Source organism: Triturus cristatus, chromosome 10, assembly GCF_964204655.1.
Source record: "Triturus cristatus chromosome 10, aTriCri1.1, whole genome shotgun sequence".
Lineage (NCBI taxonomy): Eukaryota > Metazoa > Chordata > Amphibia > Caudata > Salamandridae > Triturus > Triturus cristatus.
The window spans coordinates 453,890,155-453,916,741 of record NC_140593.1 but is presented as its reverse complement, the minus strand read 5'-3'; positions in this window follow the sequence as shown (position 1 = coordinate 453,916,741).

Sequence of the window (26,587 nt, the reverse complement as noted above, 5' to 3'; positions counted from 1 at the left end):
CACCGCCATGAAGGGAGGAGCACTTTGGACTAAAAATGGGAATTTTCTAAGCTGTAGTGCAGCAGAAATGTGAAATTGAATTTAGTTATTTATTTATTTTGGTAGTTTATATAACGCGAATGTGATTCGATCAGAGCGCTGTACAGAAAGCATGTAAATTATATATACAGGAGAAATGCAATAATGTACAAAAGGTAGGTAAGTTATAACATACCAGAGAGAAATGCAATAGCGAATAAGCAAGCAGCAAAACATATACGACATAACAATCGGCAGGCATAATCATGCTCCGGATGTGCCCCCGAAAGGTAGTCAAGCTCAGTGGCTATAGGGCTAATCTTGATGGAATCTATTTATCAGATGCATTTATACTTCTTTGTTAAAGGAGAAAGTTGAGGGTTAGATCTAATTGCAGGAGGCAGTGTGTGCCAAATTCTTGGGGCTTAACAGGAGAATGAGTGGTTGTAAGTTTTCTTTCGTTGAACTTCTGTGGTTTCAGCAATAGGGAGTTGGCGCTTCTTAAGGAACGACTACCACAAAACATTTCTAGTTCATTGGCCAGGTAGGCAAGAGTGTTATGGTACAGGGCCTTTTGAGATGTGCAGGCTATCTTCAGCTGGAACCGGAGCTAATTTAGATGGTTTAGAACTGGAGTAATGTGGTTGAATCTTATGGATCCTGTTATGAGCCTGGCAGCAGAGTTCAGTATGGCCCTTAGCTGTGCTAACCTTGCTTTATGCAAGCCTGCAAGTGTAGCACTCCTGTAGTCAAGTAGGAAAATGTCTAGGGATTGGACAGCTACGTGAAGGTCGAGATCAGTGATGTTGACTGCGTGTGGTGGCATACTGGGTCCCCTGAACGGGTTGGCGGGAATAGTTCAGATAGTGAATTGCAAGGGTGACAAGTCCATCTGTGTAGTCATATATAATAAGAGAAGGGACTGAATGTCGGTCTCAGATAAATGGTCTATAACTAGGGCTCCCGGTTTTATGGTATTTATTCTTTTGCCATTTCCGTCTGTATTTATCCATATTTATTTTTTGGGCATTTTTTCTGTATTTATCCACATTTATTTTTGCCACAAGTAAAAGACGATGCTACAGCTAGTATTTTTCCACATTTATTTAAATTAACAATGCACACATGCGCTCACAGCGATTTGTTGTGGCTTTACCAGTGCTTTAAATGGTCCGGTACTGAGTAATTTGAAAAGGAGAGTACCTATGCTTCTCAGTTCTGCTATAAAAACACATTAGGATAGAGTACAAGCACTTATCAGGAGCAAACATGTGCCAGCGCTTCTGTATTTCCATCTAAAGCCAGCTAGAAATCTGCCTTCAAGTGTCTATGGTTTTCACACAGAAAGTACGTAAGGTTACCTATATTGGTGGTGGTGTGTTTGTGTGCAGATAGCCAGACAGATAGATAGATCCCAAGCTACACGCCCGTTCCGGTACGTTCCTATCCTGAAAGTCTCGGGGTGATTCGTCAAGGGCGGGCCGAGAAAAAAGGGGGGTCCCAAAACGTGTTTTCCCCATGCAATTTTCCATAGGGACCGTTAGTCGCAGCTACAGCCCGAACTGCTGAACGGAATTACACCAAATTTGGCAAAGAGGTAGCCCTTGGTTCACACTCGTGTGAGAGGGTGGTGGGAGCACGCTGCTTCACGTCTCCGCGTCATTACCTCAAGGCATCTTGGTCAGGGTAGTTCTTTCTTCTTTGCACAGGACAAAGTTCAAAATTTCACTTGGCTTAATTCCATATTGCACTCAGCATATCCCTAGACACGTGTTTCTGGATTTCTCCGTCATCGTGCCTTTTTGTTAAATTGTGTAAATCCGTTCAGTAGTTCCTAAGAAAATCAAAAGTAAAATCACATACATATCTGGGTGGAGCCTAACCACACATCCAATCGTGAGATCTGATTGGCTGTCAGCACTTCATCCAAGAAGTGTTGGCAGCCATCTTGGGACCAATATACATGATATATATATATATATATATATATATATATATATATATATATATATATATATATATATATATATATATATATATATATATATATATATATATATATATATATATATATATATATATGTAACAATTAAGGACGTGGCATGCAGCTTGGGAGCTCTCTGCTGCCAAAAGCTGTTTTCAATACCCCGGGAGGGGAGCATCGGCTCCTCCTCTGCTCATAGCTGCCAAGGTTTCAGATTGGACTATCTCTACCCGCCAGCCTTCTTATCGCCTCACACCTGGCCGTGAAACCAAGCACCCTGCAGCTATGCCCCTTCTACCAAACTCCCGCCTAAACATCTGAAGTCCATACAATGACTACCATGGCGATTTGGATAATCATTAAAGTGGCAGGACTCAATTCATTCTGTGAGATAGCAATACATTTGATTTACAGTATGTTACTGAACTGTGTATTTCTTCTGAATATAGCAGTTAAATGTTATAAGGTTAAAGGTTATAAACACGAGTTAAACGATCTCACGTGATATCGGCTCTGAGCTGTAGATCAAGTCTTTAATAGCCAGCATGGGCAATTCAGCCTTCATCCTTCCCAGGTCGTCTAATTACGTACATTTCAATTTAGTATCATTGCACTGGGCTATGATATAACCATGCATTTAGAGCGCTTGAAGGAGCAAACTATCTCGTATGAAGATGCATCTAAAAGAAGTTGTTTTTTATATATATTCGAATCAAATCCTTAGTCCATATCCAGCATTGCTTTACTTCCTTTTTATTGGTAATTCTTTAAAAGCTACATACCACTGGTAAACTGGTTGGGGGGGGTGATACATCCCTTTTATATCCCTATCCATAGGAGATGTTTATAAAACCCACATCAATGGTATTATTTTTTTAGCGACCCTCGAATGATGAAATACTGAGTTGACCCCGCTGGGGTGCAAAAGTATATCCTGCAGGCTACATCCAGTGTTATGCCCCATAATAGCACCTTTCTTCTGTCTCCTCCTCCTATCTTTAGACGCCTGGTGCTGAGCGTGAATCGGATGCACAGCTATGTCGGTCCGAAGCTCTCACGCTGCCGCGTGAAATGTATGGGGTGAAAGAACAATAAAGCCTCGTTAACAAGTAAATGTTCTTTCAAAAGACCTGTGAAGTACTCGGGTGAGGCTGTGTGAGCGCCTGGGAAGGAATTTCCAGCAGCATGAAGGGGGCATGGCTGGATTCGAGCACGGCAGTGAGGCAACATTTTCTAGTATTTTGCTGTTTCTAAATATAAATACAGACAAAGGAAATATAGATTTACGTCTTTATTTATATGTAAAAATCTGTAAAAGCGGAAAACCGGGAGCCCTATCTATAACCCTTTGTGATCTGGAAGAGGTACTGGGATGAGGTCTAGATCTCCAATGCAGGATAGGTGGAGTCTTAGTGATCATTGACCAATGCCACGGATAATGCGGACTGCCCCCTGTGGGTGGTTTATAGTGTTTTGTGTGAGGAGTTCTGTTAGGTCTAGGTATCAGGTTGAGAAACCAAAGCTTCTCAAACTTTGAGGTGATTTGTAAAAGGTTCTTGAGATCGGCTTTTACTAGATGAAGGTCTTGCTCTAGATTGGTGAGTTTGTCCTCAAGGAATGGTGGGTCACTATTACAGATAGATGTATGATGTGGCCTAGGGAGGGGAGACATGTGTAGTCCCTCCCGGTTGTGAGGAGTGCTCAGCACACTGGAAGGGTCGTAAGAGGAGATGGAGGCAGTAGGATGATTGACTGGGGGATGAGGGCTAGTAAAAGGTGCGGTAGAGGCGATGCCTGATCGAGTGGTAGGAAGAGATCTCCTTGGAGTGCCAGGCCTCATGTGTTGTCGGGGTGGCGTTGGGAGCAGGTTAGGGGCCAAAATGGTCGAGTGTGTAATTCAATGGGTAGCAGAAGCGGTAGGAGAGGGGAAGCTCTTGATCGACAAAGGGTAATTAGTGTCCATAAAAGTATCTGGGTTAAGGCTATTGACAGTTTTCAGGCAGTGGATATTAAGATCCCATCCCATGATGAACTAAGGGACAGTCAAGGGAATTATGGAAGAAGGGCAAGAGATCCCTAGGAGTGGGTGGTCTGGTGCCAGAATGATCTCGAGGTGGCATTGGTGAAAATGTATGTCTGGGACTGGCAGATGTCAGTGTATTGGTCATGGAGCAGGAGGAGAGAGGTTGACTTAAAAAGTCAGTGGGTAAATTGTTTGACACCATATGTGTGAGCCTCATGAAGATTTCATCAAACCTCTGTAGATTTCAGACAGAAAGATTAAGGGGCATATTATCTAGGGCTGGCGATAATTATCGCTGAGCGCGCTTAGCGCGCTTTTCTTTATCGCCGGCTATCGCTGGAATATCTCGCCAAGCTAGCGCTGTATTACCAATGCTCAGCGCTATGGCGATAAATATTCCAACGATAGCGGGGCAAATGGCCAAACATCGCCTAAAAAACAGTGATGTCCCTCTCAAAACGGCGATGATCTTGGTGATAAGGCCCTGAGGCCTTAATCCCATAATCCACCTCCCTTGTTAGGTATGCTTAACACAGGAATTTAGCAGACGTAAAATTCCTGCGTTAGGCCAGAGGTAGCGCGATTATTATCATCACTACCCCTCCTCGCTAATATCACGAAGCTGCCTTTCGCGATATTTTCCCATGATGTTTCTGTCAGCCACGCCTACTTTGCATTTCATTATCGATGCGTAGCGAGTGGTGACAGAAATGGGAGATAAATCAAGGATACACGCGCTAGCGTGTCCTTGTTAATAATGCAATAGAATTATCGCCGCTTTTCGCCTGAAAACGGGCGCTAAAGCGGCGATAAATCTATCGCCAGCCCTAGATAATATGCCCCTAAATGAGTACATTCCTGTTGTTCTAAAGGGAGATGGTTACTTCGACCTTGGAGATCAATGAGATTCATAAACCATGTGGTATTCACTTGGATGTGTTGATTTGGAGCATAGCGGTTATAGCTTTCCTCCATTGAGCTCTCCTGTTGGTGAAGAAGATTAGATCATTAACCACCATTCCAATTGTTTCACAAAAGTGGGAATCAGATATGAGCATTTCTGAGTGCTGTTTGAGTAATTTATGATTTTAGTTTTTGGCTGCGTTTTTGGATAGGTGAAGGGGTTAATTGATCTTGAAAGCATTACGGGCCACCTGTGATAAAAGGCTATCACTAGTACTTGGTTTATTTGGATCCATGTTAGTTATAGGAGTAAATGGTTAAGATTTACCCAGTTATTAAGAGTGGCATAGTGTGGGACTATCTGGAGCAGCGGAGAAAAAATGCACAGGAAGATGAAACGTGAGGGGAATGCCTTCATGGATAAATTTAGAAGTGGAGAAACTTGTAGCTCAAAGCATCTTGCGTGGTCATGAAAATGCTGCCTAATTGGGGCTAGAAGTTATCTTCAATTAGAAAATAGGTAGGCATAGTAGGAATAGAAGATGACTGCCGCATCAAAGTTGTTGCATGTAGTTGTGCATCTAAGTTTTTCTTTCATGTTCATGAAGTAAATTCCTGTTGTAGTGTCTAAAGTTCTTCTTTCATATTCATGAGATGGATGAGTAATTCCTATGTCGATTACTGAACTGAACCAGCATTGTAGGGATGGTAAGGGACCCTACTATGGGAAAAAGGAGAAGGGCCCCCAAAATGGAGGGCTAGCCAAGTCCAACAAGATCCCCCAAAAAGTAAAACCAAAAAGAAACCCTCTATGCAAATGGGTCAGGCATCGTCAGTCTAAATTGTCAAAAAGTAAGGTTCCTAGGCCGGGGGCAAACAGAGCTCAAAACCAGTCAGAGGCATTGACTGAGGAAGCGCGAGGGGGCCTTCTGAGGCAGAGGCGAGCATTGCTTAAGCCCCAGAGCCATGAGTTAAAGGAACAAAGATTCTGGCACAACCTGAGGCAAATGAGCAGACGTCTCCTAAGTAGAAGGACAGCGTCTGCAGTGGTCAATGTGGGCAGGAACTAAAACTGGGCCAATGCGGGAACTCATGTGTGATAGAGCCCGGCAAGTGGAGGCCAGCAGAGGGGGACCCTATGGAGGATGTAGTCCCGTAAAATCAGCCACGGCTAACCCAGGGTTAATTCCAAGGTTAAAGCTTACAGGGGCAATCTCAGTGGTAAGTGCCCAAGCATGAGCTGGCCCCCACCACAGGATAGCCCCGGAGAGAGTAAGGTTCCCTTGGTGGAGCAAGGCAGTTCCTCACCAAGAGGATTCAAGTTGGCTCCATTCGAGGAGTCCCAGGAACTCACCAGCCCATCACCATAAGTCAGCATACAGGTGCTGTGTTTTTGATAGATGGCAGGGACTTGTGGTGTGCCATCTATCTGGGATGGTTATATAGAAAAAGCACTCACTGTGTACCTTTGCGTGGGCTATGGCCAGCCTGATTCAACTCATGGTGCCCAGTCAATAGCTATGTTAATATCTCAAGAGGGCTGGCAATGCAAGTAACCTGCACACATCAACGATGCATCAGCTTATGACCTCTCAGGAAGGCAGCAGATGTACAACTCCTCGTAATTCCAGAACCGGAGGGAGGTCAGGTAGATCGGTGACTGGCAACATGGTGGCAGGGCTCAACGGACAGCTGGGACTTGATGCAGTCTTAAGGATCTCTCTAGATGTGTAGAAGCGAGAATCTTCAAAATCATGCACATGAGTGACACCAGATCCTTTACAAAGCTTTCCAATATGATCTTTGTTGCATTTATGTATAAGAAGGGTCGACAGCTGGGTATAATCGGGGATATTCAATGATCAATGATCCCAAACCCAGCACTTTGCTTGTGGAGCTCCAGTTCGGCGGCCATCTTGAAAATTGAGACTATGAGGTGAGTATAATATGCAAACAACGTTGATAATTCTACTACCTGCAGCAACAATTGAAAGACTGAAAAGTGAATTATGACATTACCCAGTACACTAATAACAGTAAAGGCTAACGAGAACAGTAAAATTAATCAAACTTCAAATAATAACAGAACCATCAAGAATATCAAATAAACAGCAGATACCAGCCAGAGGAACTGGAGCAGCAGTTCAGAAAAAATTTGAAATGAACAAAGATTAGAATTCAGCAAAACTTTCAGATGAGTAGAAAGAAGGAGAGCAGAACAGCAAAGAGAAGAGGGCAACAACTGCAGCACAATAGGTAGGCAAAAAAGCTCAGGACATACCAGAAAGAGAGAAAAGCAAACAGACTAAATAGTCATGCAAAAATTATAATCAGTGACAATAAATACAATAACAGAGAACAATGATATAACGTAAAACATAAACCTTCTCTAGGAACAGGACTGGGAGAGATAAATTCACCTCATTGAATTAAATAAAATAATAGATTTCCTTTGCACTAAAGCCAGAAAAATCCTTAATTTATGAAAGGCAATGAGGCAGGATAATATGTAACTTTAAAGTACCTTTTAAACGGAATTGGATATATGAGCCACTGGATTGAGGAAAAAGGCCAGAAGGCAGCAAATAGTGATGAAGCTGCCAGAAAAATATGCAGTAAAACAGGAAGAAATGCACAAAGAAGGGCAAATGGGTAAATAGCGATAGATAACAGAGAACGAGAGAAAGGCTTCGGTGTTGCCAAAATATAAACCAGCACCATCACAGAAAAAGACAGGCCTGAAGCAGAAAGGCTCAATCCCCAGAAACAATTCTACAGTAGAAAAAATCAACAGGAGAAAGAAAGGAATAAGGGAAAAGTGAAAGAACTTTAAGGGCCAGAGAAATGTCCCATGTAGAGGAGTACCAGGACTGAGGAAGCCTTTTAAGGTGAATGCTCTTCATATGACAAATCATATGGGTTCTTTCTAATAAAACGTAAATTGAGAAAGGGTAGATGTGGTACAACTGAAAAATGTCAATAATGATCCTTTAGGGTAAACTCTTAGTACACAAGGATGAGAGAGCAACAACTATGAATCCTGACCCCTTCCCATGCTCCCGTAAACCCAAGCTGCCCTGTCAGATTTAGGGGCAGATCTTATTCTAGAGGCGCAGGGCACGTCGGCCAGTTCAACAGCGAATCCTGAAAGACCGGCCCAACAATATGATAACCAGAGATTTACCAGGCAAGAAATCAGAGATGAGCTTTAGGGACTAGTTCATGGGAAAGGCCTTCCAAACTCTGGAGAATAGAGCTGAAAAGAGGTCGTAATTTTGTAATGTCGATTCCCAACTCCAGCAGGTGAGGAAAACAAGCTTGGGAAGGCCAATCTGAGGTGATCATAGTGAGTGAGCAAGCAAAACATTTAATCATGAAGAGGATGCTTGAACCAAGCAAAAAGGGGAAGGCATAAGGACGGAACTTGTTCAGTCTTGGAGGAAGGCATACTAAAGACTTGGAGTCTGTCTGCCAGCTGAAAACGATTACAAGTTGATGGTTCAGGTGATTGGCAAAAAGGCTCAAATCAAGAGGGTCCAAAGAAACAAACTGTGGTGAGAAACTAGAAGGTCCAGCGTTCAGTCAATGGAACCTTAGGGGCTCATTAAAACATCGGGCGGATCGCCACCACCCATATGGCGGTGGCGATCCGCCCGCAGAAAACCACCGCCCGTGTATGAATTCCCCCGCCACATTACCATGGCGGGGGGGGGGACCCCGGCGGACGGGAAGACCGTCTGCCAGTTTTCCGCCGGTAGGCAATCCGCCCGATTGCCTAGCGGGCGGAAAAGCAGTTAATATGGTGGCGGTGTCTGGTAGACACCGCCATCCATATTAGTATGCAACGCCGCCACGGAAAGGCAGGCGGTTTTCGCCATTGGGGGCCTGGGATTCTGGGGGGTGCACCTGCCTTTCAATGAACAACGTGGCAGGCACCACACGGTGCCTGTCACGTTGTGCATTGAAACGCACAACCTGCCTTTGTGGCATTGCGGCGGGCGGTGCTCTCTGCACTGCCAGCCGCAATGTTGCAGATGCGCCATGCGCCCGCCAGTGTGGAGGGCGCATACTAATTGGGAGTACGGGACCGCCGCACCCTCAGCGGGCGGTCCCGTTTCCCAAGGGTATGGTGGGCAGACAAAGTCCGTCCGCATACTAATGGGTCCCTATGTGTCTAGAGAACCATTTCACAGTCAAATTGGAGAAACCCAGAAGGTACTAGACAGCTCCCTTCAGGTTGCTGTGGAGGGAACAACCATAAAGACTCATGATGTTTTGACCATGTTCAAACCAGTCTATTTACACAACAAACTGCAGACAAATTCTTCATTCTGAGGTCTGCCCAAGAGTGAGTCCAGTATTGGCCAGACTCTTGATGCCAGTAGTAGCCACAAGAAGTTCTGATGCATTGATAAGGAGGAGGCATGCTGGCATCAGTTAGGAACTTCCATTAATGACTTTGTCGATATGGACTCCCAAGTCTGGATTGCTGGCTTCCCACTCAAGGATGTGATCAGGGATCAAACCAAATTTTCTTTGTAATTTTGTAATTTTAGGCTTCCATATGGGTCAGCCACTAGAGCATCTCGAGCTGAAGTCATCCAAGATTATGTGGCTCGGTAGGAAAGGCCCTGCTGTAGATGGTTTGTCTAACAACATTGAAAGGTGTGATAAAGCAAAAGGAAGGAAAACAGCTTTGATGAATGCAGACTAGAGACTGAACAGGTGGGATAGAGCTTTGAGGGAAAGAGGGCGAACAAAGAGATGACCAAAGCTCTTGCTTTATCCTATAAATCTACTGAGGTAGTTTGGCAACACAAAAGCAGGTGTCAAGTATGTAGCCTAAGAAGTTCTTGGTTTGAAGAGACTTACAAAAAAGATCATGGAGAAGAAAGATCATTGGCTTGAGTAATTGGATGAGAATAAGAGGACATTGGTGCATCGAAATAATACCACCAGATAGGCAATGAGGCAAATGTCCCTTGCTCATAGGTGAGCTCTAACCAATCAAAAGACCTTGGTAAAACAAAAAAGACCATAGGGAATGCACCAAAGTTGCCGCTTCTGATCTCATCACTGAAATTATATACAGGGCTGACACTTTGAACAGATTTAAATTAATTGTTAAGCATCATTCATGGCCAGTCAAACCATCCAGTCTCCAGGAAGAAGGTTGTCCCATGGAATTGAATGGCCACAACTGTGAAGTGGCAATAGATCAAATTCAAATTCAAATTTATTGTTTGATTACTAAAAACCATAACAAAAAATTAAAACCATGTAATTCATGAATACATATACAAAGATTTAAAAGGAAGCAAAAAAGAACCCTAGTTAGTGCAGGAACCGTGCAAGAATTTTGCGATAAAAGTGGGTTGAAATTAAAAATTGTCCGAATGTGCATTTGTCTTTTACGGCTCAGGCACATTAAATAACATAACTGTCACGGAGTGATTTTAAGAAAATCTACCAAAAGGGACAAATAAATATGGCAGCTGGTTTTAAAATTCTGAAAACAGTGTCCGTGTCGGCCTGGCGGAGGGAGCCAGTGGCCACTAGAGTTTTTATTACAGAGATGACAAGGCCAACCGGCGGAAGAATTGCTGCCTTCTCTTTCCCCAGCACTTTAGCAGCTCTGATGACAAATTTGGTGAACCGAATGTTCAGCTTTGTATTTTCTTGGTTCATAGCTGCTATTATGGCCTAGCGAAAGTCCTTCTGTCATTTAGCAACGCTGGGCATGCGCAGGCTATGTGCTCCAAGCTTTCAGAGTGGTAGCCACATTCCCTGCATTCGATGTTGAGACAGAGGCACCGCCATTGCGGCAAATACTTTAAAAAGGGCCACTCGCCTAGCCTTAGGGCCATGAACTTAACCTTCCAAAAGAGGGCGTATGTGCTTGATAAGTAGGATGACTCAACCCCTGGTTTATAATCGGAGACAACGGCCCAGGCATGTTTTATTCTGGATAATTTTGCCCTGTTGGAGTGGAAAGACCAGAGCCGAACGCTTTGCTTGATTACGGTCTTCAATGCCTTTTGTGGTGGGTTTGTTCCCCAATATTCCTTGACTCAGAGTAGCTGTAGGGAGCGGGCCAAGTGTTGCCGACATTTTTGGCTAAATCCGCTGGTTGATATTTCATTCCAGAGTTTTGACTCAAGGCTGCCATCCCGGAAGTTGTGCAGCCTATTGCAGAGCTTGATAAAAGCACCGGCCTCAACGCCGTTGTGATCTAACAGGCCGAGTTCTAATCTGACTTGTGCCGGAGAAGAAGACCTCAGCAGGCGCCATGCTCGCTTAAAGATTCTGGTGGTTGATTTATTTAATAAGGTGTTTGTTAAGCCCATCATAATCTCGTGTCCGTATGATAAGGAATTGGTGATCTTGGCCTTCATCACCTTGAGCAGAGGAGTTAGTCTTGGCCCTGGTAAATATTTTGAAAGTTTTGCCGATGCAACCTCAAGTGACAATGCCTTAGCCTTGACAGCGTCTTTTTGTTTGGTGAAAGAACCTCTGGGGTCAAGGAAAATTCTCAAATATTTATAGTGTGGCACTGTATTGATGCTTTTATGGTTGAAAAACCACCTGCTTTTCCGCTGCGTCTGTTTGCAGAAATGAATTCGTTTTTGTTTTTGACAGATTCAATCCAAGAGCATTGTCAAGTGTGTAGGGAAGGAGTTCGTCACGAAGCCTCTGCAGGCCTACCTTTGTGTGACTCAGTAGCACAAGGTCTTCAGCGTATAACAGATTGCTGATGTGGGTTCCATCCAGTTGAGGTGGGTGGGAGTTCATCTTGTCAAGTATGGAAGTAAGATCCGAAATAAACAGGTTAAAAAGAAGGGGCGCCAAGACGCAGCCTTGTTGGACACCGCTTCCTGTTTGGATCTACTTTGAAACATGGGACCCGTCGCCCAACTTTATCCTTATCCAGGTCTGTGTGTGGAGTTGGATTATGGCTTGTAAGAGGGCGGGGGATATATCCCAGCGGTCTCATTTTTGCCATAGGCGGCCGTGAGGCACCCGATCAAAAGCCGCCTTGAAGTCGACGAAGCAGCAATATAGTTGCATACGACGAACGACTGCGTCCTCCATCAAAACAGTTAATGTCAATAGGTTGCTGGTTGTGCCTGAATTAGCTACAAAGCCGGTCTAGTTGAAGGGGAGACGCTGTGTTGATTCAGGCCAGGTTGACAGTTCTTCTAGTAAAATGCTGGTGTAGTATTTGGATTCGATGTCAAGATGGGCTATCATTCTGTAATTTTTTGGATCATTTCTTTTAACACTTTTGTAGATGGGATGAATGATGGCACCTTTCCAGGAATCCGGGATGTGGTCATTGAGCCTGCAATGTTGGAACAGTGGTGCAAGGAGACCTGACCACAGTGTTTCATCTGACTTGAACAGGCTGTGAGGTAGACTGTTGGGGCCGGGTTCTCCGTCTGACCTGCCTTTCCTAATTGTCCTGGAAAGGTGTTTATTAAAACTCTGTGTGTCGTCAAGATCTATGGGGTTGAATCATTGCGTAGCTCCTTTCTCACAATTATGGGTGAATCCAGGACGCCTTCAACTGTAGTTGTGGACTGGGTGTCGCCTGTGCAGTGGTCTTCGGTGAGCGATGGCCAAAGTTTGCAAGTCGAATGGGGACTGGGGTGCTCTGTCCTGCTTATATTCTCTGAAGTGATTAAATAGAAATTCAGTCCAGTCGTCATCACTTATGTTTGCGCTGCTTTGTCCTCTGCCTCCTAATGGGCCACTGTTCACAAGGGACCAAAATAACTTTGTATTGGACCTTTTGAGGGAGTAGACTAACTTCGACCAGAACTGGTCTGATGCTGATTGTTTGTCTCTGTGCACGGATGTCTTAAAAGCTTTTTGAGCTTGCTTGTAGTGGTTGAATAAAATTACGTTTCCCGGACTTTTTCTGGCCCGGCGTAGGGCAGCATTTCTTAGTGATTTTAACGTTTTTGTTGCTGGTGAAATGCGAGGTTGTGGTGTACCTTGCCAGGGATAAGACTTAGATGGAAATTAATTTAATAAACTGTTCGACAGTGCTTCCCAGCCATCGATAATAGGCACATGTTTTGCACATTGTAAACGTAGGAGATGACAGCATTTCTCCATGGCAGTGGGGGCAGTGCTGGACGACCATTTCATTCACCTTAGATTCTCCGAGTGGCTGTATGATGTTGTGTGAGTAAGTGCGTGATGGCGAAGCATGTTGAGAGATAATGTTATTATTTGAGGTCGATGGTCACTTTCCCCCAGTGCTGCGATGTAATGGCACTCAATTAAGGTGAGCATTTCGCTATTTCCTAATGTAAAGTCCAAAAATTAATGGTTTCGGCCATTAGTTCTTGTCCAGTCCGGGAGGGTATCTGTAGGTGAGTGACCATTTATTACTAAATAGCCTATTCTGCTAAATTGGCGGACTGGCAATAGACCATCCAATGATGAGGGATCGGAAATGTATGCCTAGTTTTAGGCATTTGCCTATTTCTTGACAAGGAAAAGGATGCCTCCCTGTCAGAGAGAAAGAATGCTGACATTTTCTTGAGCATATCTTGGACTGTGTGGCCTACAGTGACAGATGTTTCACAGACAAAATACATTAAAAAGGGGTGCTTGTGCTGGAGGCAAAAGACCAAAAATTAATGCGATATTTGGACACAATAAGACACAAAAATGTGTGGCAATAGTAAACCATTTGGAAAGAAATTACATAATACAACCTAAATTTTGGAAAAGAGAGAAGAAACAGTGGGACTGGAAGAAGGGGAAGGAAGAATTATCTAGGGTGGTAGGGAAAGAGAGAGATTTGAGAAGAGACCATTCACGAGAGTTAGGATGGCAATGTTCAGTAGGATCAAACATAATGGGCTGTGGACTGTGCAAGGAGATCCAGTGTGGGGGTGGGGCAAAGATGGGGCTGGGTCAGGAGGTCCCCATGTTGTGGAAAAAGACTTTCAAGGAGGCAACAAAACAAGAAAATGGGCCGCAAAGGTTTCAACATTGGTATTGTTAGTGCTATCATCATAGTTAATGGGAGTGATCGAAAGGATCATCTTAGGACACATATCCACCAAGAGTTAGGCTTTCTGGGGCAGGCCTCGTCGAGTCTTTTTTCACTAAACTCTCCAAGATCTGCTGCCCCTTTTACTCTGGGGCAGAATCATGTAAATGTTGACATTTACAGTCGAACTTGGCAGATTTGGGCATGACAATATTTATAGCAGAAGAATTGGGTGTATAAAAAACAGAATAGAGGGCACCAGAGAGGGAAGAACACCAGGCGGAAGACATTCTAACCATGGTATCACTGGTAGATCATTCCATCCATCACTTTTTTGCATACCTAAGTGGGACGACCATGCCCAGACGTGGGTCCCATGCATGCACACTGTCTCACTGAAACCAATCTATATATGGCAGAGGAGTCCTAACTTAAGAGAAACTGATCAAGGGTTGCATGTGTTCCAGTTTAGACAGGACCTGACCTGGCACTTCGGGCTGGACTGTTCCCATTGGGGCAGAGTCAAGACTGATTCGCATGTGGCTGGATCCAAACTGAGGTGCCATTTTGTGCAAAATAACGATGGACTGGAATGTGGTCCGAGTAATTACCATTGGCTAAGATTAATTTGAACATTCCACCCATCACTTTTTTGTATACTTCAGTGTTTTGGGTATGACACGACATGTACACCGTACACACTCAGTCACTAGAACAAACCAAGCTATACCTGGCTGATGATCCCTAACTAGGGCAAAACCAATCTTGGGTTGCTTGTGTTCTGGTTGAGGGAGGATCTGGCCTGGCAGTTTGGGCTTGACTGTTCCTATTGGAGCAGGGTCAAGACTGATTTGCAGATGGCTATGTCCAAACTTAGGTGGCATGGTGTGCAAAATACCAATGGATTGGGAGGCAGTCTGAGTAATTACCAGTGACAGAGATTAAATCAAGCATTACATACATCATTCTTTTGCATACTTTAGTATGCCACCCTAAGTGGGACAGGTATGCGCAGACATAGGTCCTGTGCACAATGTGTCACTGGACCCAAGCTATACCTGGCTGATGAGGCGGACTAGGGCAACACCGGTCTTGGGTTGCTTGCGTTACAGTTCAGGAGGGCCTGGCAGTTCGGGCTGGACTGTTCCCATTGGTGCAGGCTCAAGACTGATTCCCAGATGGCTGGTCAAAACTTAGGTGGCATAGTTTGAAAAAAAAAGGATGGACTGTCATGCAGTCTTGAGTAAATACTTCCGGCTGACATTAATTCAAGCCTTCCATTCATCCTTTTTTAGATACTTTGGTTTGTCACCCTAAATGCGACAGAAATGCACAGATGTGAGTCCTGTGCACACTGTGTCACTGGAATAGAACTATACCTAGTGGATGAGCCCTAACTAGGGTGGAACCGGTCCTGGGTTGGTTGTGTTCCAGTTCAGGGAGGATGTGGACTTGTAGTTCAGGCTGGACTGTTCCCACTGGACTACGGTTAAGACTGATTTCCATATGGTTGTGTCCAAACTGAGGTGGCACATTGTGGAAAGTAATGATGGACTAGGATGCAGTCCAGTGTAATTACCAGCAGCTGAGTTTAGTTCAAAGATTCCAGCCATCACTTATTTGTATACTTTAGTGTGTCGCCCTAAGTGAGATGGTTATGCCAAGATGTGTTTCCCGTGCCTACTTGGTCACTGGAAGCAAGCTATACCTGGTTTATGAGCCCTACCTAGGACGAAACTGGCCCTGGGAGGATTGTGTTCCAGCTCAGGGAGGACCTTGTCTGACACTTTAGACTGAACTGTTCCTATTGGAGCAGGGTCAACACCGATTTGCATATGGCTGGGCCCAAACTGAGGTGGCATTGTGTGCAAAATAATGATGGACTGGGATGTGGCTCTGAATAATTACCAGTGGCTGACAATAATTCAAACATTCTATCCATCACTCTTTTGCATAATAAAAAATGATTACCAGGCAGGCCACTTTGTTCAGTTAACATGCTTCGCATTGTTTTTGTTTCTCAGAAACAAACCCCGAAAGATGGGATTTGTTTCTGAGCAACACAAAATCAATGGCCCTGTTACATAGAAAGGGTATTCAATATTTTTCTGCCCCCAACTGCTTCAAATAACAGTCCCTGATAAGAAAAATGAATGTCGGAAGCCCTAAACTGAAATTTGTCAGGCTTCCTGACGCACACAAACCAGCGTCATTTAGTGGTCAGAGCGCCTTGTAGACATTTCCACCATGAGAGACAGTTGAGGCTGCCGGTGGCAGGGCAACTGCTCATTTAAAAGGGCAGGAACCCTTCCAAATTAAGTTGGGCCTTGTCCCATGAGAAACTCTGAAAGACCTGCTATATCCTGCAGATTAGGTCAAGTTCAGAAGTGAACGTGCTATAATTCACGTATATATCAAATACAATATTCATTCTAGACCAGATATCAGAAGCACTTGAAATGAAACTGAAGATATTGTTAGCTTTCACAAAGCATTAATGGGAGGAACCCCAAAACATCAGCAAAAACTATTTTAGATTTACACACCAGGCAGGAATCATTTATGATATTCTCCAAATGAAGCCTTTGTCCAGGTATGGAGAAAGACCAGTCATTGGCAGCTCACTTATTCTGCTTGGGCAAGTTTATTTCAACAAATTGCTAGCTAGTCTTTGTGCAGAAATGTACCTGTATGCCCTTATTGTCTCATAGGGTTATCCTTTCCACGGCCCACTAAGGATATAAAGTCTGGGCAATCTCTTGTTCTACATTACTACTCAAACTACACTAAACTACGCTTAGACTCGGTTTCACACCACATCAGCTTCAATTCAAGCAATTCAACCCCTTCCTTTATGAATGGTAAATGTCAGATCAAATCAGGATGCTGATAGTGAGGCAGGAAAGTAATTGGAGGGAAAGATACAAAGGCAGATTTCACATCATATTTATTAGTTCCCTGCATTCTTAAGATTTTTTTACATTTTCTACAGATTTCTGACATTTTGAAACTTATCCGCAAATTTTCCTTCTAAGCCTGAACTTCTAAATTGAGATAAAGGTTACAGAAATTGGAAAGGAAAGAGAAATGCCAGAGGACAATTGGTAGTCTGCAGTGGCTGGTATTTATAGACTAACAACCCATCAGACCTTGATGGAGATTCTTATATAACCTTATAGCCCGAAGCTGATGGCTACACTGGTTGCTAAAGGCCCACTCAGATTGGCTGTGACTAGGGTTGGAGAGTAAACTTCATTCCTCTGGTAGAGTTCACTGAGTTTTGCCCACTCTGCGCTCCACTTGTAGCACGCAGTTTCAGAAAAACTGCCAACCGCTGTGCGGCGGAGTTTTTTCTCGCATGTGGTTTGTCAACAGTAAAATGGCGAGCATGAGTAAGAAAATCAAGCGCAGGATGGCCTCCTGGTGAGATTTCCCAATGCAGGCAGTTGCGACTGGTCGCTACCACTCCTGTTGGGCAGGGGTGGCTGGTGACAGTTTAAAGTGGTGGGCGTGAAATGATTGGTATACTTCACCGTAGCGAGCGAGCGTAGCGAGCGAGGCCGAACCCCTATAAGGAGGGTTCGGGGGGGGGTTCTCCCCCCGAGAAAATTTTGAAAAAAGAGAAGAGAAATGGTGCATTTTGAAGCAAATTTGAGAAAGCAGGAAGGTTAATAAAGCAATTGTGAAAGTGCAGTTATAACATTAATAAAGAGATGTCATATAACATAGGTAGCTGCTTATTCAGTATAACCACAGAGCTTCATAACAGACTTCGAGATACAATGCATTTCTGAGTACCTCACTCACAGATGTTTTTTATTTAACAAACTAAACTGGTTGCAAAGTAGCAGCATTCAACATTGTTTACTTTTTGTAAATGAAATCAGCACGTCTCTCTTTAAGAGCAGCAAACTTTTCAGTAACTTTAGTGTTAAAAACCGAGATTTTCTGAACTAGCTTGCTCTCTACAGAGAGCATTGCCAAAGCATTGAGTCTTTCCTCAAGCATGGTGTTTCTCAGGAATGTCTTAATCCTCTTAAAGGCTGAAAAACATCGTTCTGCCTCGACTGTTGTCATAGGACTGGTTATCACAATTTTAAGTAAAGCCACTGTCTCTCCAAGTGACTTTTCCATATTAAGTTTATGTATTAAAGCCAGCAAAGACAAGGCACTTGTGGCCTTCCGGTACACAGGCATTCCGTACAGTACAGTCAACTCAGTTCTCAGCTCTTCTTTATTGAGCATAGCATATTTGGCAAACTGTTGACTTTGCAATAATGTGGCACTCACCAAATGTTTTGTGAAAGAAAATCGCTCTTTTGCCAGCACAATTACAATGTCACAGATCTCCTTTGCAATTCGGACCATAGTGGTGATGTTTTTCCTGTGGTTTGAGAAAATAGATTGCTCTGGCAGTTTGCTGTCTAAATTGCCAACCCCATCTCGCACTTTGCTTATGCTTTGTACAAACATAGTAGTATATACTTGCACTTTGACAGTATCTATCTCTCATGCTTGTAACTGATTGTATAACAGGTCGCCAGCTACCATTATATCATGAAATAAAAACAGTAAGAACTGAAACTCTCTGTCTTGTAGTGTTCTAGCAAAGCCATGGGCTTCAATCTGACTTTTGTAATCAAAATCATCATTGGCTTCTATGGCTTCAAAACATTTCTGAAGGTCCTCTCTATGTTCATCGATTAGGTTGACTGTACGGATGTTAAAGTTCCAACGAGTTGAGGATCCCCTTGGAACGCTTTTGTCTTCAATGTCATGAAGTGCTTCTGTTCTTTTGGGGGAACGCGGGAAGAATGCTGCCATGCCTCCTATATCCTGAAAGAAAATTCGTGTCTCGGTGATCTTTGATACTGCCTGTTGCATAATAAGATTAAGTTGGTGAGTGTAACAGTGCACATAATGAGCATTAGGGTAGACATCTCGAATTCTCTTCTGAACTCCACTAAGGCTTCCACTCATTACGGACGCACCATCATAGCTTTGCGCAATAAGTTTTTTTTTTTGAGTCAGCTCTGGAAAAATTAAGCTTAGTTGACGCAGTATAGCTGCAGTAATGGTTTCTGCACTAGAGTCTCTTAAATGTGTGAAACCATAGAACCTCTCCACAACTTGTCTGTCATTGTCAATGTATCGAAACACTAATACGGACTGTGTTTTAGTGGCCACATCAGTGGTGTCATCAGCCTGAATAGCCACAAAGTCTGTGTTTTGCAATTCTTGCACAATATGGCTTCTCATAATTTCGAGCATACACTCAAGAAGTTCATTTTGTATTTTTTTAGAGGTGCCCTTAAAGACTGTAGCACGTGCTAACTGTGCTTCCATATCCTTGTCTATGCTTGCTATTAAATCCACAAGGCCTTTGAATATTCCAGGATTTGGGGAACCTTCCGATTCATCATGGCCTCGCAATGCCAGTTCAAAAGCACCACAGAAACAAATGCAATCAATTATTTTGGATAGAATCTGCCTGTTCCTATCAACTGCTTCATTGTGTTTCTGTATTGCTTTGCGGTATGCATCACTTATCTGCTGCTCAATCGGAGAATCTTCCCCCAACATTCCCAGTCTAGTCAGGTTTTCCATATGCTTTCTTGTGCGTGAATGCTTCTTTATTTTTTCAGACAAATGCTTCAAGTCTGTTACTCCTTGATTTGTCCAAGAAAACTCACCACCAAACAGCAAGCAGGGGAAGCAGAACAGAGAATTTCTTAAAGGGCACCCTGTAAGCCAATCAGCTTTTGTGTACCAGGCGTTTGAGAATGTACGTGTGGACATTTTTCCTCTGTCCTGGGAAGTTTGCTGTAGTTTTAGGTCAGGCCGATGAGGTCCCAATTGCTTTAAATGTATTTTCTCTTCAAGTGGCCGTGCCTGGAATGACCTTGTAATCAGCTCTTGTACTGTGTTCATGATGCCGATGCTGGCCTTACCAATATATATTAAAGAAACCTGCCAATAATCAAAGTACAACATATAAGGTGCGGTGCAATAATATCAAATTTCAGTATAAATACATATATCTTGTGCAGTATCGCAATAAATCTCCAACAGCTCCCCTTTGCACAACATGACTGCAAAAAATACAGCCTTACTGCCTGCTGCCTGTGTGCCATAGTGGTTGCTGAAGGCACTGAAACAGGCACTGCTTGAGGGCCTTGAACAAGGCAAGGGATAGATAGTGCTGTTAACAACCGTTATTGCCCAAATCACAGGGCTAAGGCTGTTAGTAAATTCCATCCACTGAGGGTACAATGTTCAGAATGTGTGCCTACCCCAACCACCATGTACAGTGACCACACACATAGCTCTAACTCCAATCTAAAAAAAAAATAGCATCAGTTTCCTTACCTTTAACTCTGGTGTTTGCTGGGTTGTAGCCGGGGTGAAAGAGCAGCAAAGGAGGTCTTGTTCTTCGCCGGAAATATGACCAAAAATTTGGTAAGGGTTGTCAAGCTTTAGAAGGTGCTGAAAATAAAAATAACGTGCTGTAACTAGACAAGCATTGCTTTTAAAATACAAGTAATCCCAATGAATTTTACCAGCGTCAGTTCTTCAAGTTAACATAAAATAACTACAGTGTTCTTAAAATATTTATTTTGTTTGATGTTCGGGGAAACCAGACTTTTTTTAGTCTGCTACGTTAAAATTATCCATTGGAACCTGCTTACATTTAAATGTAATAATGCTATTATTTTTAGCTTTCAGTATCTTTATGGAATATAAAAGATCAAAATTTTAAATTCAAACGTTTCTACTAAAGACACGTTTCGAAGCGTTATCTCAGCACAACTCTTGCATCCCCCTCTTTCTCTGCCTGCCATTGCGCTCCATGCTTCTGAAAGGTGATAAAAAAACACGTGAATTTGCGTTTCAAATGTCCGATCCTGCTGCAGCACACTTACAAAGCCCACACATGACAGTAACCCGATTCAAGGCCCCATTCTCCCGATTTTTTTTTTTACAATCTCCCACTTTGCTCTTCTGAAATGTTGGCATGTACGTTTCAATCAAATGTCCAATCCTGCAGCAGGTTTTATGGCAAACAGCAGAGTAAAAATCTTACAGTCAGCAGAAAAGGACAAAAAAGTTTCATAAACTCAGCAAAGCACAATACTGAATAAAACTCCACCACATCCAACACCACAGCTAGATGAATATTAATTAGTCCCATTCTGACCTAACGGCATCAGAGTTATATGTGGGCGCCTTCTGATGTGGGTGCAGAGAGAAGAAATGGAAACACGCGTCACCTTCAGACTTTCAAAATGGAGTCGAGGCCTACTTTGGACCCAGTGCGGCCCAGTTACGAAAACAGTATTCTGCAGAGTGCAACTCCTTCAGAATCAGAACTAAATATGTATTTATTTGAAATATGTCTCTTAGTGGAAGTTCTCTCCCCTTCGGTCGGTGGGTGAAGGACTGAAATCACTGGGCGCCCCTACACCAGAGTAATTGTGCACTGCAGTCAGTGTCCAGAACACTTCTTACTATTGAATGTTGTTAATGGTGTGTCTGAGAACTCCCCAACAGGGCAGGGGCTCGGATTTCCACAGGTAGGTGGCTCTCGGCGTTGACTCGTCCGTGGGGTGAATTTGGTGGTCCATGGGATGAAGAGGGAGGAGGGCAGAGGCAAAGATTACTAAGGTGTGGGGGGCTCTCGGCGTTGACTCGTTTGTGGGGTGAATCATGTGGTCCATGGGATGAAGAGGGAGGAGGGCAGAGGCTAAGATTACACCGACAACAAATTCAGTGAATGACGCACCGGGCGCCAGCAGCTCTACTATATTGTTTACCGGAATTATCATAATACGTCCAGAAAAAATGCTTAGTGAAATATTACTATTTTATGCAAAACTCACATCTATAACTCGTGTTTTACGAAATATTGGAATGCCCTCTGACGTCTGTGAAGGGCAGCCTGCCATCTGCTGCGTGTGACAGTACCGGTGCCCACCCCATCAGCCAAGTGTCAAGAAGGCACTGCTACAGGGAACCGGAAGCTGGCCTCCCAGCATGCCTCACACCCCTTCATCCTGCACACGTGGTCGCCCTCCTCGCTGAGACAATTACTGCTCTATTGGGGGTGGGGGTCAGTTGTCGTGATCCCTTCGAGCCCCCCTTTATCACGCTCCCACCACAAGCAGGGCTACTTAACGTACAGCTGCCTCGAGCCACCATGTCACGCGTGACACTTTCAGACACACGTGGCTTATCAGACAACCACACTTTGCAATCTGCAGCTCGTAGTTTCGATTCTACTGTTATAAACATGTACCTCTCCCCTAGCTATCATTTTTCTCTGACCCAACTTCTAGCAACTCATCTTATCAAAATAGAACACTGTATGAAAATGAAAAGCATGAAGTCATGGAATAAGAATGCTGTCTTTTGCCAGCATGATATTAGATAGCAGCAAGTAATGAAAATCAAATTCCTAGTTTCAGCATTTAAAAGTTACCAGACACAAAGACCCAAAGTGATGGAGAGCAGACGAGACATAGGTTGTTAAGTAGAAAAATGTTAAAATATTACTTTTTAAACAGATACCAAAATATTTTTTCCTGTAATGTAAATCCATTAAGGCTAAATTTAGCTAACTCTTATTTCATTAAGGATTTGGTAGTGTAATATAGCAAAGAAAAAATAAATCACCTACAATCTATGAGTACAAAAACCCAAAAAGTGACGAATGAAATGTTTGACTAAATCTCCGCCACTTGTAGTTTCCCCTGCCTGCATTCCAGTCTATCTTTTTACTGTAAACAATATAACAATATGCAAATCATCCTTGGTCCCTTTCCAGGAACACAACAAACCTCCTACCACCTTTGACCATACAGGGCCTCACTGGTGAGGTGCACAGTAGGTGATCTAATGGAGTATCTGTTTAGTGTAAACTGTACCATACAGTATGAGACATACCAAACCAATATATTTAACAAAGCGGGGTGAATTAGTGAAAAAAAAAACAAGTTAATGCTATCATCGAAAACATCCACAGTCAGCACAAAGGAGATGCTGGATTCAGGAAAAAAGTGAAAACTATTTAATTTTATGTGTATACAAATTTGAAGATGGAAGTGATAAAAATAATCTCAAGGTTAATTTAAACAGGTTATATTTATATTTCCCTATAATTAACGGTTACCATTCTGCCACGTAATCTGATGACGCAAGTGAAATAAGTGTTATTGTTTATTTAAAATTTGTTGTTAAGACTACTTTCCATGGCGGGGTGTTGTGTTGGCGATTACATGTTTTTAATATTTTTGGAAAGAGAAGTGCAGTGACTTGGTTCCACTGATTGGTTTTTCCTGGCTTACCTTTCCGCAGCACCATGCTGAACGCAGGGAACCAACAACATGGCATATGCGGCATCATGAAGAAAGCAATGCATTTAGATTTGACGGACACTTCAGAAAAGTACATTTTACGACCAGAATGACGAATGTGATCATGTCACCATTATGTCAGGGTTATGCTTGCAATTTTGGTTGCGTGGGTGCATGATCCACGGTACCTGGTGCAAAAAGTGTGACCGCGTGCCTTATTTATTATTTAAAAAAGCTTGCAGGAAACATGAACAAAAGGGATTGGAATATTGTCAGAAAACTCAAACATATTTTGACTAAATAATTAGGAGAGACACACTTTAAAATAACATAACTTCTCCCACGTTTTGTAAAGAGAGCCCTCAAGCCTCTCCCACCAGAGTATTATGAAATGTAATGGGTGTCTAGCAACTAAATTGACCCATAAAAGAAACTGCTACAGGATTGAGAAAGAAGTGACACAGAAATGGATCTCGGGGGACACACACTCGACGGACGACAGTACTCACCAATGGACAGGTCAGGGGGGACAACAGTAGTAGAGACTCAGTCAGTACACAAGAAAATTGTCACCACCACCACGACGAGTCGGTCGGAGTCAACGACACACACGACACGAGTCACACGACGGGTCCTCCTGTACGCACCGCCGCCACGAGGTGTGTACGCAGAGACAGTGTGGCAGTGGCACCACCGCGTGCGTGAGGACGCGACAGATTGCATAGAGTGCGCAGCGCACCTCATGGCCAATCACTGTCACTGTGTTCAGACTAAGCCACAGTGATTGGCCATAGTTGCGCGGCACCCAATGCAGTTACTCGTAGGCTGCCGCGCGGGGTCTGAGAGACTGTCTCAGGCTCTCTCAGCCAATCCAGAGACGCTGCATTAGCAGCGCCTGCCCTGGATTGGCGAAAGAGCACGGATAGGGCTCGCCCGGATACCGAGAGACGGGGCTGCTGCAGAGGCAACCCTCGGCCTCTCGGCCCCCTCCTCTCACTTAGTAGTACATGGCAGTACAGTGCGGCAAATGCGCATGCTCGTGCTTGTCGTGAGACAAACTCGAGCATGCGTAAATAAATTGTGAGCCGCTGCCGCTGTCAACTGTGTCACTGTCAGTGCTCGCCCCCCGGCCCCACCCCCTTCTTGTCCGACGCTCGCAATATATTCATTGCATTGCTGGTCTGCGTGCATGCGTTCGCGTTCGCGGTAAGTGGGGCTCCGCCCCTGCGCCCCAATGGACGCACCGCGGCTGCTGTTGGGAAAGGAGCCACCTGTGGTGAGAAAGCTGCAGCTTGAGTAGAAAATCTACTCGAACAGAAGAAAGAAGCCACGCCCTCCGGTGCGCCATGTGGTGCAGTCCGTGCCGTATTTACAGCGCCGGCAAAGCTCCTGGAGCTAAATATCAGCGCAAGCAGCGCGACGTACCACAACTCTGCTGCTCGGGGAACTCTGACGAGTTTTTAAAGAACTCTGCAGAACTCTGCCGAGTGAAACACTACGAGTTCCGCCCACCTCTAGTTCTGACCTTGCATTTTGAGGTGCAGAGTCCCTTTTGATGCGAGGCAAAACTGATTTGTGTACGACTGATTCCAGTCTCTATTCATTGGTATTCCCAAGTTAAAACAAGAGATTGGATGAACCTAGATCAATAATTACCGGTAATTCTGAATAATTCAAATTATTATTTTTATTACTATCCATTGAGACGAGCCTGTCTTCTCTGAGTTGCTTTCTGCAGGAATTGTGAAGCTTTAGATGTTTGGAAATAGAAATTAATGCGTTGCCTAGAGAGGAAGGTAAAAAGTTAGATTGCGTTTGAAAAGCAACTTATTTTCTGAAATTAAAGTATTTTCATATATTTGACCAGGGCAGAGCAGACCATTTCTAGTAGAAGCTATTTCGCTAAGCTGGTTGCCACTTGCCTCCTGAAGTGTAAATAAACTTGCACCAAAGTCAAGGTTGTGACTTTCTCAGTAACATTGAAAGCTGTAGACAGCCATGTAAGTGGAAAGTTTCACATTTTGGTGACAGCCCTCGAAATAATGACAACACGATTATTATCAATTGACAGCTTCCAGGAAAGCAAATAAATTGTACTTTTGGCTTTTATACTTAGGGGGTCTGCAGATTGCCCTCGGAATTACAGAAAAGTATAGTTATTATTTAAAGGACAGCTTGTTCCTGAAAATGTTATACACGGCTAAGCCGAAAATCTCACCATCCCATCCCGCAGGCGACCCGCAGTCTCGAGGACTGATATTGAAAGAAATGGAAGGGCTCGAAATTCCATCCACTCCCATTCGATGGAACGGGAAGAAACAACAAAGTACATACAACAAGTTTTGCATGTGAACAATATGTGCAGAATACTGAAGAGAGGGCGGGGATAATCAGTTTTAATTCTTCGTAACCCTCTATCAACATAAACATGAAAATACACATTTAAATTCCAGATACATAAATGTTTTCTAGCCCTAGAACGTGACTTAGGGGCATATGTATAAAGTTCCGTTTTTGCAATTCTCAAATAGCGATTTTTAGGGAATCGCTATTTGAGAATTGCAAAACGGGATGTAATAAAAAATTCGCAAATGTTTTGCGATTTCTTAGCATTCCTTAATTGCGATTAGCAAATTGCTAATCGCAATTAAGGAATACCTTCCCATTCATTCCTATAGGAATGAATGAGAAGACATTCTCAATTAGCGATTCGCAATTAGAGAATCGCAAATTGAGAATAATTTCAAGGGTGCAAGGGTGTCATAAGAACACCCTGATGCACCCCTGAAATTAGCATATGTGCGCATGTGGTGCACATACATGCCCTAAGGGCATGTATGTGTGCCACATGGCACTTTGAAAGGTACCACAAAGTGCATCTTTCAAAGAAATCGCAAATTACCACCAACTTGAAGTTGGTGGTAATTTGCGATTTCTTAAGGAGGAATCACACAACTTGGGTGCTTGTTACATTGCATTTAAGGAATCGCAATTTGCAATTCCTTAAATGCAATCGCAAAATAGAGAATCGCAAATTTGCGATTCTCTAATTTGCAATGCCCTTTTGGGATGATACATCCCAAAAGGCTTTTTCCCGTTCGCAAACGGGCCGATTCTGAGAATCGGCCCGTTTGCGAACGGGAAAAGGGCTTGATACCTATGCCCCTAAATATCACAAGTTTCTCTTGAAAATGTCAAAACTAATTGACTTTTCACCTTCATTGGAGACAAAACGAGCAAATCGTGTCTACAAGCAGAGACCCGCATCACATTAAGTGGGCACTGGAAGTCCTAAT